Below are 13912 nucleotides of genomic sequence, written 5' to 3'. Positions count from 1 at the left end.
CGCCTTTTTCCAGCAGATGGCAACAGAGTACAAACGTGAAAACCCTGGCAGAGAATTCAGACAATTGTAAAAGGCCTGATGTGGAATCTGCATCCAAACACACCAGTGTATTTTCACTCACCAGCCAAATCTGTAGCTGATTTTCCAGTAAAACCACCTTTTAGCAGCGCTGCAGCTGAATCCACCGACATGCACACGAACCACAGCGTTCGTATCTTCACCTTCCGTGAGACGTGGAAAGTTGCAGAATCAAAACAAAAAAAGAAAGAAATCTTCCCTTGATCCGGCAGTTAGCTGAAATGAAAGGCGAGCTCTCATCAAAGTGAGGTAATTGGTTCCTGCAGGGCAGATCTCATGAGCCTTAATGGGAAAATGGCTGCCTCAATGACAGACCAAAGACGCTGAGTCAAGAGTTTAGAGAAAAGGCTGCTGCAGAAAGGGAATAATATCCACCAATGCTTCCCTCTGTGCTTGTGTTGCGCTTGTATCTATCTGTGGCGGAATATGAAGCATTCTGTGTGTCTGATCCGCTGCAGCAGCTCAAAGATAACATGACAATCAGTGTAATAAAATGTCTGATAAACGCCTGAGCGGAGTAAAGAGCAGAACAGGGAACGACGCTCACTGAGCAAAGCAATTTATTCTCCCGCCAACAGCCGCTTCAGTGAAAAGATGTGAATTTTGAAGCTCAACTGAGGTACAATCTGTGGGTTTTGTGCTCGAGTGAAAGGAAATTCTGGCTCTTCATTTCAATATTCATCGACTGAAGACGCCCCTGAAAGACCTTCCGACCGGCCTGACAGACGAGCAGCCTGACCCACTGACTGACTGCCTCGCTAGATGGATGGATGGAGTGGCTGGCTGGGGGGATGAGGAGCAGGACACAGGGTGGGGGAGGTTGGGGAAGGTCGCTGAGGTCAAGGCAGGCAGGGTCCACCCCTCGGCACCTATTGGCCAGAGCTGCCGGCAATTCCTGTGCAGCTTTGAAGCCCTGAAGTGGACAGAATTCCACCACGGCCATGGGGATTGTAGCATGTCATTTGTAAGAAACTTTTGGCGAGATGGTCCTAAAACGGAGAGGTTGGCCCTGGGCTGGAATGCAGGGTTTTGTGTTTAGAGGCGCTCCTCTCCTATTGATCCTGAAATTGCAGGTGATAGGGCAGCAGCAATTAGCAGGCATCTGCTGCAGGAATCACTGCAACTGAAGTCTAATTTTTCCTTATAACGAGCACTGAAGCAGCTCATTGCATAAACACAAAAGAAAAATGTGGAGATGCACTTTTTCTTTAACCCCTTTAACCTTACTAGCATGCTTTCTGTCATTATAAATCTGTCCTGTGGCACTAAAAATCATTCAAACCAACAGAAATTAAGCTTAAATTCGAGAGAACAAGCAAAGTTTGGCAGAAACGTGTGAAAAAAGATGCAAAACATCAAGAAAATTCCAATGTAATCCTCAAAAACACTGGCTTTAGATTTGAATATTTCCCTTAAACTTCAATTAAGAGCTGCAACAAACCAGATCTATATATATTCTATATGAAATACCGACTGTTTTATGTATATATTTTAACTTTAGAGTTTATTTCAGTGTGAAAAATAGATGAAATGTATGTTTAAGAGGTCTCACTTCCACAGTATCTTACCTGCACAACACATTTTAACATTTATCTGGATTCTACCTCTTACTAACATCAAAAAAACACAACAGGAGCATGTGGAGTTTTTCCTTTTACCCCTTCAACAATACAAATTTGTGTTTTAACTTACAGAAACGTATCCTAAATTCCAGAGAAGACACTAAAGTTTCCAATAACACCAAATGTGTATGGATGCATTTTACAGAAACGTGTGAAAAAATGATGCAAAAACATGAAGGATATTTCAGTGTGGTCTCTTAAAAACTTCACCTAAGAGCTGCAACAAGCCAAATCTATGTGATAATACAGAGAGATAACACAAAAACTGTCCAGAATTACTTAAAAATGAGTTCAAATGTGTTCAGATTAACCATTTTTAAATTATAGAATCAGTTTGGAAAAAAATATAACTTAAAGACCTTCTATGTAAAGTCAGACAGATGGACAATTTAAAGCTTTTTGTTGGTCCAGTTTGTTTTATTTTCCTCTCAGTTTCTGTTGTCATGGAAACACTGCCTGCAGTTCAGCCAAAAACTCTAATAGTTCAAGTTTTTTTTTTTTATTACAGGAAATGTTTATTGCAGATGGCTCGTTTTTGGCAGGAAGGTGGAGAAATGATCTGAAAATGCTAGCTCCCAGAGACTGTTTTTAAATAGAAAACTCTCCAAAAATAGCTTGAAATGAGCTAAAAATGGCACTTTTTGTGTTATATATAGTCCAACTTCAAATTTTATTTCAGAGTGAAAAATAGAAACTTATCCTAAATTCTAGAGAAGACACAAAAGTCTCCAACAACACCAAATATATCTGGATGCATTTTGCAGGAACGTGTTAAAAAGTCATGTAAAAACATCAAGAATAGTTCAGTGTGGTCTTAAAAACTTCACCTAAGAGCTGCAACAAATGAAATGATTCCAACTTCAGAGTTTATTTCAAGGTAAAACATTAAGGTGAAATGTACGTTTAAGACGCTGATTTCACTTCCACAATCTGATTCCTGCACATCACATTGGAACACACGTCTGGATTTTCCCCTCTATTGCAGCAGCAGAACACATTTCCACTCTAACTAGTAAATATATAACCGGGAAACGCTCCTAATAAATTTCAGAGTCAGTAGCACATGAAGTCAGCCCGTGCAGGTAATTTAAAAAGTCGCTGGTATTTATTGGCCCCCACTCACTTTAATGGCACAGAGGTTCCTCCTTCTTCTTCTTCTTCTTCTTCTTCTTCTTCTTCTTCCTCTTCTTCTTCCTCTCTTCCAACAGGCATTCCTGGCTTGTTTAAATAAGGCCTGCCTGCCTGGGCGCGGGTGGATTCCCCTCTGGCCCTTTGCCCTTTGACCCGATGTGCATTCAGTATGTAAAGTGAGGAATTCCTCTGAAGTTCAGTTAATGGGGTTGAGTTTTTTTTTTTTCTTTTTTTCATCCTTTGGACTCTGCTCCTGCACTCACCCGGTAGAGGAAAGAAAAAAAAAAGTGGGGAAAAAACAAGCTTGACGTACTCTTAGCTGTGAGTTATGGGCGAGGTTTGTTGTTTATTGTCGGCGGTTAAAAATCAATGTCCCCCACCAGCAGATTTTGAGCTTCAATAAACTCGTGCGCTGATCTTCGGGGATCATGACTAATTGATTTAATGGAGGGTGTTGTGGAGTGGAAGCGTTGGAGGAAGAGGAGCTTGTTTGGTTTCGTCCACTGGCTGCTGCCCTCACAGCTCTGCTGGTGGTGGCAGTAATATCAGTTAAATTGAAGGCTTTTTTTTTGTTTTATTTTCAAGAGGAGGTTTTGGGTGTAAGATGTGAGGATGTGAGGATGAAGGCGTCGTCTGCTGAAGCTACAGATGGAGCCCCGTGAGGCACATTACTGATATGTGGTGTGAATAAAACTGAACTGACATATGGACAAAACGTAGAATAACAAGCATGAAATCACAAGTTATCATGCGCAAAGATCCACATATTAGCATTTCAAATTTGAACAGTTTCCACAACTTTTCATGTAAAAAGTCACATTTCTGAGCTTGTGTTTTCTTCACAGTGTCTTTACTCCGTCACTGCTGTAGGTGCAAACATTTTAGTAACTTTAACTCTCATTATTTTGCATTTAAAAGCACAATACGAACATTTAATAAATACATTCTAACACATAATAATGCAGTTACACCCAGAACATTTTAAGTGTTTTTAATGCAGCGGTTAAATGAATCAAATGAATTCTTAATTTATATTATTAAAACAATTTTTTCCTACATTTTCATTCATTATCCGTTTACACACCAGCCTCTCTACACTTTTGAATGCATTTTTGACAGATGTTCTTTTGATTTCTGACTAATACATTTTGAAACACATACAGAAACAATTTATTAAATATCTGATAAAGGCTGAAACAACTGTAAAGTCAGCTTCTGGTGTCTCTAAACATTTTTATTTATCGCTCAGTTTGTAGAAAATGGCTCATTCTCACTTTTGCTACACATTTAATGAAGGAAAAATCATGAAAATAACCTTAAAGTATTGTGTTTAAGGAAATAGATGTTACAGGGGATATTATTTAGTTTGATAAAAAGACAAATTCACAGGATGCTGTGCAGCATAGCAATGTAAAAATGATTCTAAAACTCCAAAAAGAGAGCTTTAAATACACTTGTTTAGATTTGAAAAGGGTTTTGTTGTCTATTACATGTGAAAATCAGTTGTTTTAAATTTCTAAGAGTGCTAATCAAACCAACTCACATGTTTTTAGTCATGCAGGTGAGGAAACATTCCTGTTTGTGAGCAGGTTTAGAGGAGGAGGCCTGAGGAGGCGATCAGTGGAAGTCAGAGATAAAGCAGCAGAGCCATGTGTTGTTTTACGCATCCTGTCATTAGACAACAAAACCATCAACATTTTTTCTCAGGTGTAAAACAAACAAACGGTAGAACTGAGGTGGAGGAGGTGGAAGGAGAACGAGGCCGAGCTCCTGGGTGGAGAACATGAAGATGGATCATGGGTTTGGTCTGCTGTTGTGCTTCAGGAGCCTCTGTGTACCGTTGGAGAAGCTGTAAAAAAAAAAAAAAGAAGTCCTGTGCCACCCACACAGCTGGAATGTCATGCATGCAGTCCATAGAGTCTGTTTCAAGAGGGGAGGCTGAAGGGGGGAGGCTGGGGTGGGGAGGAACCCTCTTTGGAAGAGACCGGGTGCTCGAGGTGGGGTCTGCTGCTGCTGCTGCTACTTCATAAAAAAAGATAAAACCCTCTTTTCCACCCACCTAGAACTTCTCCATTAACCTTTTTTTCCTCCCTCCCTCTCTCTTCTTGCTTGTGGGAAATCATCAATGACGATCCATCACGGTTTGTTTGGTCTTCAGCCGACGACAGAGCAGAGAGGAAATGTGGAGGGAGAGACGTGAGATGGTGGGATAGGGGGTTGGGGAGAGGTTAAAGGCCAGAGGAAGAAAGGAGGTACATTTTCGGAGGATGGGAGGTTGGGAAAAGGAGAGGGAACAATAACTCCCATGTTTAAAAGGCTTTTCTCAGCCCCCATGACACCTCACACAGGCTGCAGTTTAAAGTCAGGCCTTTCAGGAGGGAGTGCTGGTTTGTGGCACTTTCCCCCTCAGGCTCAGGAAACATTTGCCAAAACATGAAACTGAATTTTTTTGCAGCTCTTTTGCTCTGTTTAATCTCCTCTACTTCCTGTAAGGTACACTTTAATATATATGTTTCTTTTCCCCCTCACATCTTTGATTAGAATTTGATTAAACTACCTTTGTTTGATTCTAGAAAAGATTTTAAAAGGCAGAAAAAGGTGTGCAAATGAGATAAATACACGTCTAAATACACCAGTCATTTAATGGGAGAAAATCTGCTCAGCATGTGGATAAAATGTCCTCTAAAGCTCTTTAATCACTCAGGAATTCTGCTGCTATTTATTTCAATTCATATCCACATTTTTTTGGCCTGTTTTTGAGCTGTTTTTTTTTTCTTAGTAGCAGTAAAACATATTTCATTTATTAAGCATTTGTTTAATTGTAAAATGTAAATGCTGTGTTTGGGGAACTTCATAAATCAGAGCCGAATGTGGCTTTTAAATTAGAAAATGCACGTTTGAATGAATCATAGAAAATTGTTTCAGTGTCTTTTCATTGTGGACTCTCTGAACACAGGCACATTTTAGAATTAATTATTGAGATTTGTCTGCGTTTTCTCCGTTTTCTCTCTCTGTTAATTTCTGGCTATTCATAGGTGGTGTCTTTTGCTTTTTTGAAATCATTAAATTTGTCTTTAACAGCTGCTCCACTCAATCTACTGTATAATAAGAGTGATTTTTGGGATATCTGTAAATTAGATGAGGAAAAAATTGTGTCTTTTCAAACTTGTGATGTTTAAAAATCTAAATCTATAATTGATTTGGCATTTTAATTTCATAAATCTGGAGGTAAAATGTCTCTCCAACATCTAAAGAACTTTAAGCATGTGAACAACTAACCGCTTAAACAAATAAATTTATCTTATCTTTTAGTTGTGTTTCTGTTTCTACACTAGAAGGGTTTTTGAGAGAAAAAACAACTGAAATAAATGTTCTAATCACTTTGAACACTTTTAGAAGCACTTCTTAACATTTTGAAGGGTTTTTTTGAGGACATTAGGAAAATGTTCAGCTAAATAGTGAGTCATTTTTATTCTTTTTGAAACCAGATTTCTAATTTTAAGCCAGCTCTGAACCAACATGGAATGATTTTGTTTGTTCGAATAGTTTGTGAGGTTTGTTGTAAAAACTGAATTTCATCTCAAAAATGTGCCAAATCTTTTCTTTACATTTAACATTACTTCTTTCCCTTCAGCTTCTCGCCTCTTTGTTAAGATAAATAACCTCTGGGTGTCCATGAAGATTCATTTAACAGCTCAATCAGTGTGTTTTCTGTCTGTCTGCTTTCATTAGGCTGTGAATGAGGAAAGGAAAAATATCCACAAATGTTTTTTTATCAGCTGCTGTGAAATCAGAGGTTATAATTAGATCAAATCTCTTCGTGGCCACTTTCAGGGGGTGACTTTTAGTTTTTGTGATAAACTCTGACAGCAGCCTGACAGTCCACAGTGAGGCAGAGGAGGCATCACTGCTCCAAAGCCTTCACCGGATCCATCATCGCCCCGCCTTTACATCAAACATTTTCTTTTTTTTCTTTTTTTTTTTTGCCGACTGGCTGCACAATCAGATCCCTTCTGAGTGGGCTGGAGTCAGGGTGGGTGTGTGGGGAGTAAAAAGTGGGCCCTCTCCCACTGGATAATGCCATTATTTCAGCTCCTCTGGCCAGGAATGCCAAATTTCACAGCCCGCTACTCCTCTCTGTGCGTCAATCAAAGCTTCGCAAGGGGCCGAGGCGCCCGATGGATCCGCCTCCAGCACCGTGTGATCCGATCCAACCATTGATCCCCTCCACCAACTATTCCATACGTGCCCATTCTGCAGATTCTTACGCAAACTCTGCGCGACTTTCAGAACCTCGTCACGCTCGTCGTCGCCGACTTTATTTGATTCCTGCAAAAGTTTGGATTTCACGCACGGAAATCCCAAATCTCCGCGCGTCTTTTCATAATTAAATTAAGTCGATTATTTTAATTTTTACCCCAACACTGCGGGCCTGATCCTCGCTCAACATGTCTGAGGATAAGCCCGGCTTATAGTCCGCACTGGAGAAGCTTACTGTCCCTCCAGAGACCAATTACAGGCTAAATATAATCCCCATTATAAACGCACAAAAGATTTTTTTCTCCTTTTTTTTGTGCGCCACCAAGTAAATAAAGTAATTAGCGATCAAGTATCCAGATACAGCGCGAGGAGGGGGGGCACATGATGATGATGATGATGAGAAATTTGTGAATGGGACACATTTAATCAGGTATTCGTTGTACGGTGTGACGCTGCCCCGCGCGCAGCCAATCCGGCGGCGCCTGGAAATGTTGAACACGCCGAATCCAAACCAATGGCGCGTCACATAGCAAAGACTAGCGCAGGAAGAGGCCAATCAGCGGGAGGCATGCAAACGAGGAATTTGCTCCGGCAGGCTCTGAATGTCAAGTAGTCAAAGATGGAGTCCGGATCTGCGAGGCCGTGTGCTTGTGCATGGGGGAGACTTGCGATTTTTTCCCCCACCTTCTCCCTCTTCTCTCCGCGACTCTTCGAAGCGCCGCAGATTTGATCCAAGCTTCTCTCGCAGCCTTTACGGGATGACGGCGCGGATCCACGCAAGGAGCTGGACCGCGACGCGTGTTCTTTTTTTTTTTTTTTTTTTTTTGGAGAGGGGCTGCTTTTCTCTTTGTTTTATGGACAACTTTTTTTCTCCCTCTTTACTTCTGTCTTTCTCGCCTATAACGGATTGTCCCTCCCTTGGCTTTAGATACTATTCGGGATTTTTTTCTCTCTCTCTCTCTTGTTGGAGGAGGAGGTGGAGGTTTGTGGAGGGAGAGGAGCAGGCAGGAGGAGCAGGAGGAGGAGGTGGGGGGAGGTTGTCCACTGTGAGTTGTAGCCGATTTTCTCTCTGTCTCTCTCTCGTGCGTAAAATTGTCAGCGCAAACTTAGAAGTTGCAAAGATCGAGATGCAAAAGATTTGAGTGCAATTTTTTTAAAGAGCAAATAAAGAAGAAGGGAAAGAAAAGGCAGCAGTAAGAGTTGAGCCAACCCCACCGTGTGCGCTGCGCATCTGGAAACCTCGCTTCAAAAAACTTGATCAGGATTTGAACGCCCCGTGGACGGACTAAAAACGCGTCCTGCACCTTGTCGTGGGGCGCTGCGTGTAGCGAGGTGGACATTTTCACGGTTGTGGCGTGTTTTTCCCCCTCCCGAGTGTATGTGCACAGCCCCGTGTGTGCTGTTGTGCAATCTAACAAGTCGTCAGTATTGTACTGTGGGTTTGTGAGCTGGCCGGAATGGCTTTGCAGAGCAGATCCGCTGCTTTAAGGAGGCGTATAGGCCGCTCACTCTGATGTATGGCGGATAAAGCTTCCAAGAGCAGGTAAAAAAACGAAAACAAAAACCAAGAGCACCCTTTGGGGGTGTTTTATAGGAATTATGAGGCATTAGTAAAGGCTTCATGGTGTTCTAGGAGGATTCCAGGCTCGTTTTTCCACCCCTCTGCCATGCTATAGATTCTATATGTTGTGTAACAACGCCTTAATGGTGCAAACTTGCAGCTTTTCAGTTTATTTTCACAGCTGATTGTTTGGTAATTTCACTCAAATTCAGCAACTTTTTTCTTATATTTTCCCCTCCTGTTGAAGAAGTGAGTTCGTTTGATTTCCTTGCTTTTATTCATTTGTGTATTTATAATGAAAACAGAGGAAATGATAGTTTAAAGAGGAGATTCTTTTTCTAAAAAAATGTATTTGATAGTTTTGAGGGTGTCAGCCCTCTCTGAAAGCTTTGAGTCTCCCCCCTTTTTCCTCCCCCTACTGCTCCTGTCTCTCCAACCTCCCATTTCTCCACCAAAATTAGAATGCATGTCATTCACTGGAGAGAATAGTATGGGCCCACATGCTGGGAAATTCCCATTCTCCCAGGGTGAGAGTAACCAATGCAGTTTAATTTGGGAAGTTCATTTAACTTCCACCGCTGAAAAGTTGTATTGTTAATCTGTAACATCCTAACTTTTTTTTGTCTCCCACAGATGCATAATTATAGGGTTAAAAAGAGAAATGGGTAGAAACCACAAAGAGGGGAGCTAACATTAAAGTTTGCTTGATGTGTTCTAACTCTAGTTTTCATGTCATACAATTTTTTTAAAAATAAAAATGCAAGTGATTTTCTTTTCTTTTTATAAAAAAGGAGTCAGTATGTGCAGTGGGAGTCCATGTTGTTGTCCACTGCCCTTTTTCTGTTGCACTACTGGACATTGAGATGAGCAGTGCAATATTAAAAGGGCATTGGCTGATAAATAACAAAAGATCCACGTCTGCCTTTACTGCTACACACAGAGCTGTAAATGTGTCTTTAAATCTGAGCCTCCCAATGCCAGAAATGTGCTTTATCTGTCGGTTTAAAGAAGCTGCATTTTGCCATTGAACGCCAAAGAAACCAGGCAAATTATAAGCAAAAATCTGAAGGCTTTTAAAAGCAGTTCCAGCATTTATTGAAATGTGATTTGAGTTTGGCAGTGAGGAATGGCCGTCCCCACGTCCACGTGCTGACACATGCTGAGGTCAGCTGCTTTGACAATGTTGCACTACTGTACCATCCATTCTAGCAGTGCAATAGTATTGTCATAGCATTTGGCCTGAGCTCACGCTAAAGCGACACTAAAAGGGAGCTCATTTCAAACGAGTTTGTGCAGAAGTGGAGCTGATGGCTGATAGCAGGTGGTGGAGCAAAAAAAAATAACAAAAAAACATCCTCCTGAGCTGTAGTGTATTTAGAGACAGATGCATTTTTAGGGGCTGACAAGAGCAAAAATGGAGTAAAAATAGAATGAAAATGATGAAAATGTTTCACATAGTGGCTTATCTGACCTGGAGTTTAGATTTTTGTTCTGTGAATTTGGAAGAATAGGCCTAAACACATACAGCACCCTCCATAATTATTGGCACCCCTGGTTAAGATGCGTTCTTTAGCTTCTAATAAATTCAGTTTTTTTCTAAATAATATAGGACCACAATGAAAAAAAGAGGAAAATCCAACCTTTAATTCAAGTGCATTTATTCAGTGGGGCAAAAATCACACATTAAGAAATAATTCTTTTACATCAAATCATGTGTGCTGCAATTATTAGCACCCTGATGTCAGTACTCCCTTTGACCAACAGAACAGCACCTAATCTTCTCCTATAATGCATTTTTCAATGTGAGAGCGTGCTTCTGCAATAACAATTGAATTTATTTTAAGGCTTTCAACACATCTTAACCAGGGGTGCCAATAATTATGGAGGGCACTGCAGATAAATTTAAATTAAAGCTGACATGATGTGGAAAATACACTTCTGATGTGTCTTTTTCTATACTGACACTTGGTTTTTAGAGGTTTTGTGGTGGAAGAATCCTCCTGTTTTCCAGTTTTTTCTCCCTGTGTGTGTCGTCTTGTCGTCACACCAAACACTGAGTATCGATGAGGGTAAAATAAGCAGATGAAAAAAAGGAAAAGGAAGAGGTGGGGGAGTAGAAGGGGGGAGGTCGATTTGTGTGGTTTCTGAGCATCCTCGGTGGGAGCAGGTCGACGGGGGGAGGGGAGGTTTGGGAGGAATGTAGGGAGCAAAGGCCCTCTCACCCCCTCGCCTTTCTTTCTGTCTTTCTTTCTTTCTTTTCGTCCTTTTCCTCCCTGCGTTGAGATTGTGTCAGTGCTCCCGTGTGCGCCTCTGGCTTGAACCCTAACGTAAGAAGTTTGTTTGTTTTGATGACTGTCAGCGGACCTTTCTGGGTGGAAATGTTTAACCACAGTCCAGTTGCTGTTACAAGCTGCCGCAGAAGGACACAAGTCGTTATTAAAAGCAGACAGGAAGCGTATTTTTTCCTTTTGGGTGGGGGGCACAGATTTACCCTGCTGCGGTAAAAAGTTCCAGGTGAAAGAAGGTTGTTGTTTTTTTTGTTTGCTGTTGGTTAAAAAAAGAAGAAAAATTAGCCTGGAAAATGATGGATAAAGTGACTAGAAGTGTGTTTGTGTGATCGCAGGCTGAAGGGAAAGCAAAAGGAGACCTCAGTCACTTGACTGTGTGAAATTCTCTCTGAGTAAAGAACGTGACTTGTTTAGGCTTGCTTGCAATGCTTGCTGGGAAATCCTGGAATGTGTGGAATGGGGGACGGTGGTGCTTCTGCAGTTATCTGACTGCATAGAGCTGCAAGTATCCTGCAATGAAGCCCAACATGTCAGCGCTGCCTTTCTGAGGACCCACAGCGCACATTAAACCGCAGAGAAAAACACAAAGCTAATGAGATAATGGCATCTGCATTTCATTAATTACACAAACACAACGTAGTCAGAAAAGTGTTAGAATTTATCCTTGGGGCTGCTGCTCACTCTGGCTGCTGGGAATGAATTTATGTTAAACAAATGAAGTGTTGGAAACAAAAGAAAAGCTCTTATGAAAACATTCCTGTAATTAATAATAAACCCATCGAAATGTGCATTTGTGTTTATATTTTTTTATTTTTAGCGGTTCATGAAACATTTCTGATTTAAAAAGCTGCTGTTCTGTTCCGCTGTGACTTCTGAATAAAAGCTATGAAGTGAATTTCCTCATTTGTTCCTCTTTATTTTCTTACAAAAACACTTTTAGAAGAGTTAAATCTTGTGTGTATTATCTCAGTGTCTAGCAGATGTAAAAATCTGATTTAAAAATTGGACTTATTTACACTCTACCCACACAGTTTGTTAAAGAATTAAAAACAGTGAAAAAAAACAATCATCAGTAAGATTCCTCATAAAAATGTGAGTTTAGAACAGAAGAATAGAATATCCACTTTACTGTCAACCAGAACAGACACTGGTTGGTGCACATTATGACTGAAATTTCAATGCAATTAAACTTTAAAATCTCACACCTAAAATGGATTTCTTGCTTCAAAGATTGTGTGAATATGTGTGTTTTATTCTCCCAAGTCTGTTTTATTTTAGTAACAAACTCAGTTCCCTCAATAAAGTCTTTTTAACCTCATGATCGACTTATAATAAATATATTTAATATTCTAAACTCATAGTGTGTCAGTGGGACCTTATTTTGAAGTTTCCTAAATACTAACTATAAAAGGGGCAAAAGTCTGTAAAATACTGCTCTCAATACATGTAGAATGTGTTGATTTTATGCGTTTTACTGCACAAGAAGGCTAAAAAACATGATGTTAGCTTCAGATAGTGTAGAAAAGTGTAAATTTTTGTAAATGCAAATTAAACTAAACGTGAATTCTAAGAGAGACTGTGTGCTCAAAAGGTGAACATAAAGAAAATGTGTGATTTTAAATTTGAAAAACGTACATCTTTTACATTGTGATCAAACATAATATGCTAATGCAGAGGAAAGGCCTCTGGCCAAAACACACCCCAAATGATACTTTAATCAAATATGAAGCCGTAGAGATGCTGACTGCTTTGATAATGTGCTGCTCTTTACTTTATTGCTGAGGCTGAACACTGAGTTTCTCTCTGTAGAACGCAGTGTGATGCAGGTTTGGGGTTCATATTTACACTCAGGATCACTATGATCTGTGTGAAAGGGTTTCTCAAATTGTTTGATGCAATTAAACTAAAAATCACGTTTAGGTGAATCCGAAACACTGCAAACTGAAGGAAAAATAATAAAATGAACGTGTTTTTGTCAGGATAAGTGTTTACGCGAGTGGCACCAAAAGTCCATTTCAGCTCCTAACAGAGAGAAAGATTGAAGTTAAAGAATAAAAGACTTCTTTGTTTGACACATATTCTGATTTCTATCTTAATTTTTGCTCTGTTTATGCTCTTTCCTTCCATTTCTGAAGCGCTATTTACTGCAGTACTCGACTGCAGACTAAATATTACCAGCAGGGCTTAAACATTTAAAATTTAAAAGTTATTTCCTTTAGTTTCTTTCTGATTTGTTGTTCACTAAGAGATAAATGAAGATACAGAGCATCTATGCAACAGTTTATCTGTGGTCAGACTCATCATTTAGCTCCTCAAATGCTTTTTAAAAATGATTTTTAAACCCCCTCCTCTGCAGAATGGCAGTTTAATGCCATCCAAAGGACAGGAGCTGTAGTGCAGAGGCAACCAGTGACTAAGATAATCATTAATTTATCATTTATCACATATGCAATTGATAAATATTGAGTTTAAATAAAGAATTCTGCATCAAATTAGGTACGAAGAGCTGGGATTGGGGTTAATTTGTCTCCTAATGAAACACAGATTACAGATTAAATACAGCAGAGATGAAAGACGAGGATATGTGCAGCTGAGAAAATAAAACAGAATGCAAATGAATTAAGAGGCAAAAACAATAAATGCAGCTGACTAACAGACAATGGAGAAGGAAATCCAAACAAACGAAAATAGCCGTGATGCAAGAAATGAAATCATCCATGAACAGAGTGTGTATTTGGAGGCAGGAGGTGGAGGTGTTCTAGTCTGGACTCTCATGTATTAGCTGAAAGAGGAAAAGAAAGCAGCAAAAATTCAGCGACACGACACAATAAGTCTATTTCATCACCAGATCTTACTGGTAAAATCATATTTTTTAAACTGTAGTTCAAGTTTTCTGCATTAAGCTAAAGTTTAAACAGTTTCCTGATGTCAGTGGAGAGTTCTGCATGTTGAATTTTGGTATAAAAACCAAC

Source organism: Acanthochromis polyacanthus, chromosome 18 (genome assembly GCF_021347895.1).
Source record: "Acanthochromis polyacanthus isolate Apoly-LR-REF ecotype Palm Island chromosome 18, KAUST_Apoly_ChrSc, whole genome shotgun sequence".
Taxonomy (NCBI): Eukaryota; Metazoa; Chordata; class Actinopteri; family Pomacentridae; genus Acanthochromis; species Acanthochromis polyacanthus.
The sequence above is the reverse complement of the archived record's forward strand: the minus strand, read 5'-3'. Positions refer to the sequence as shown.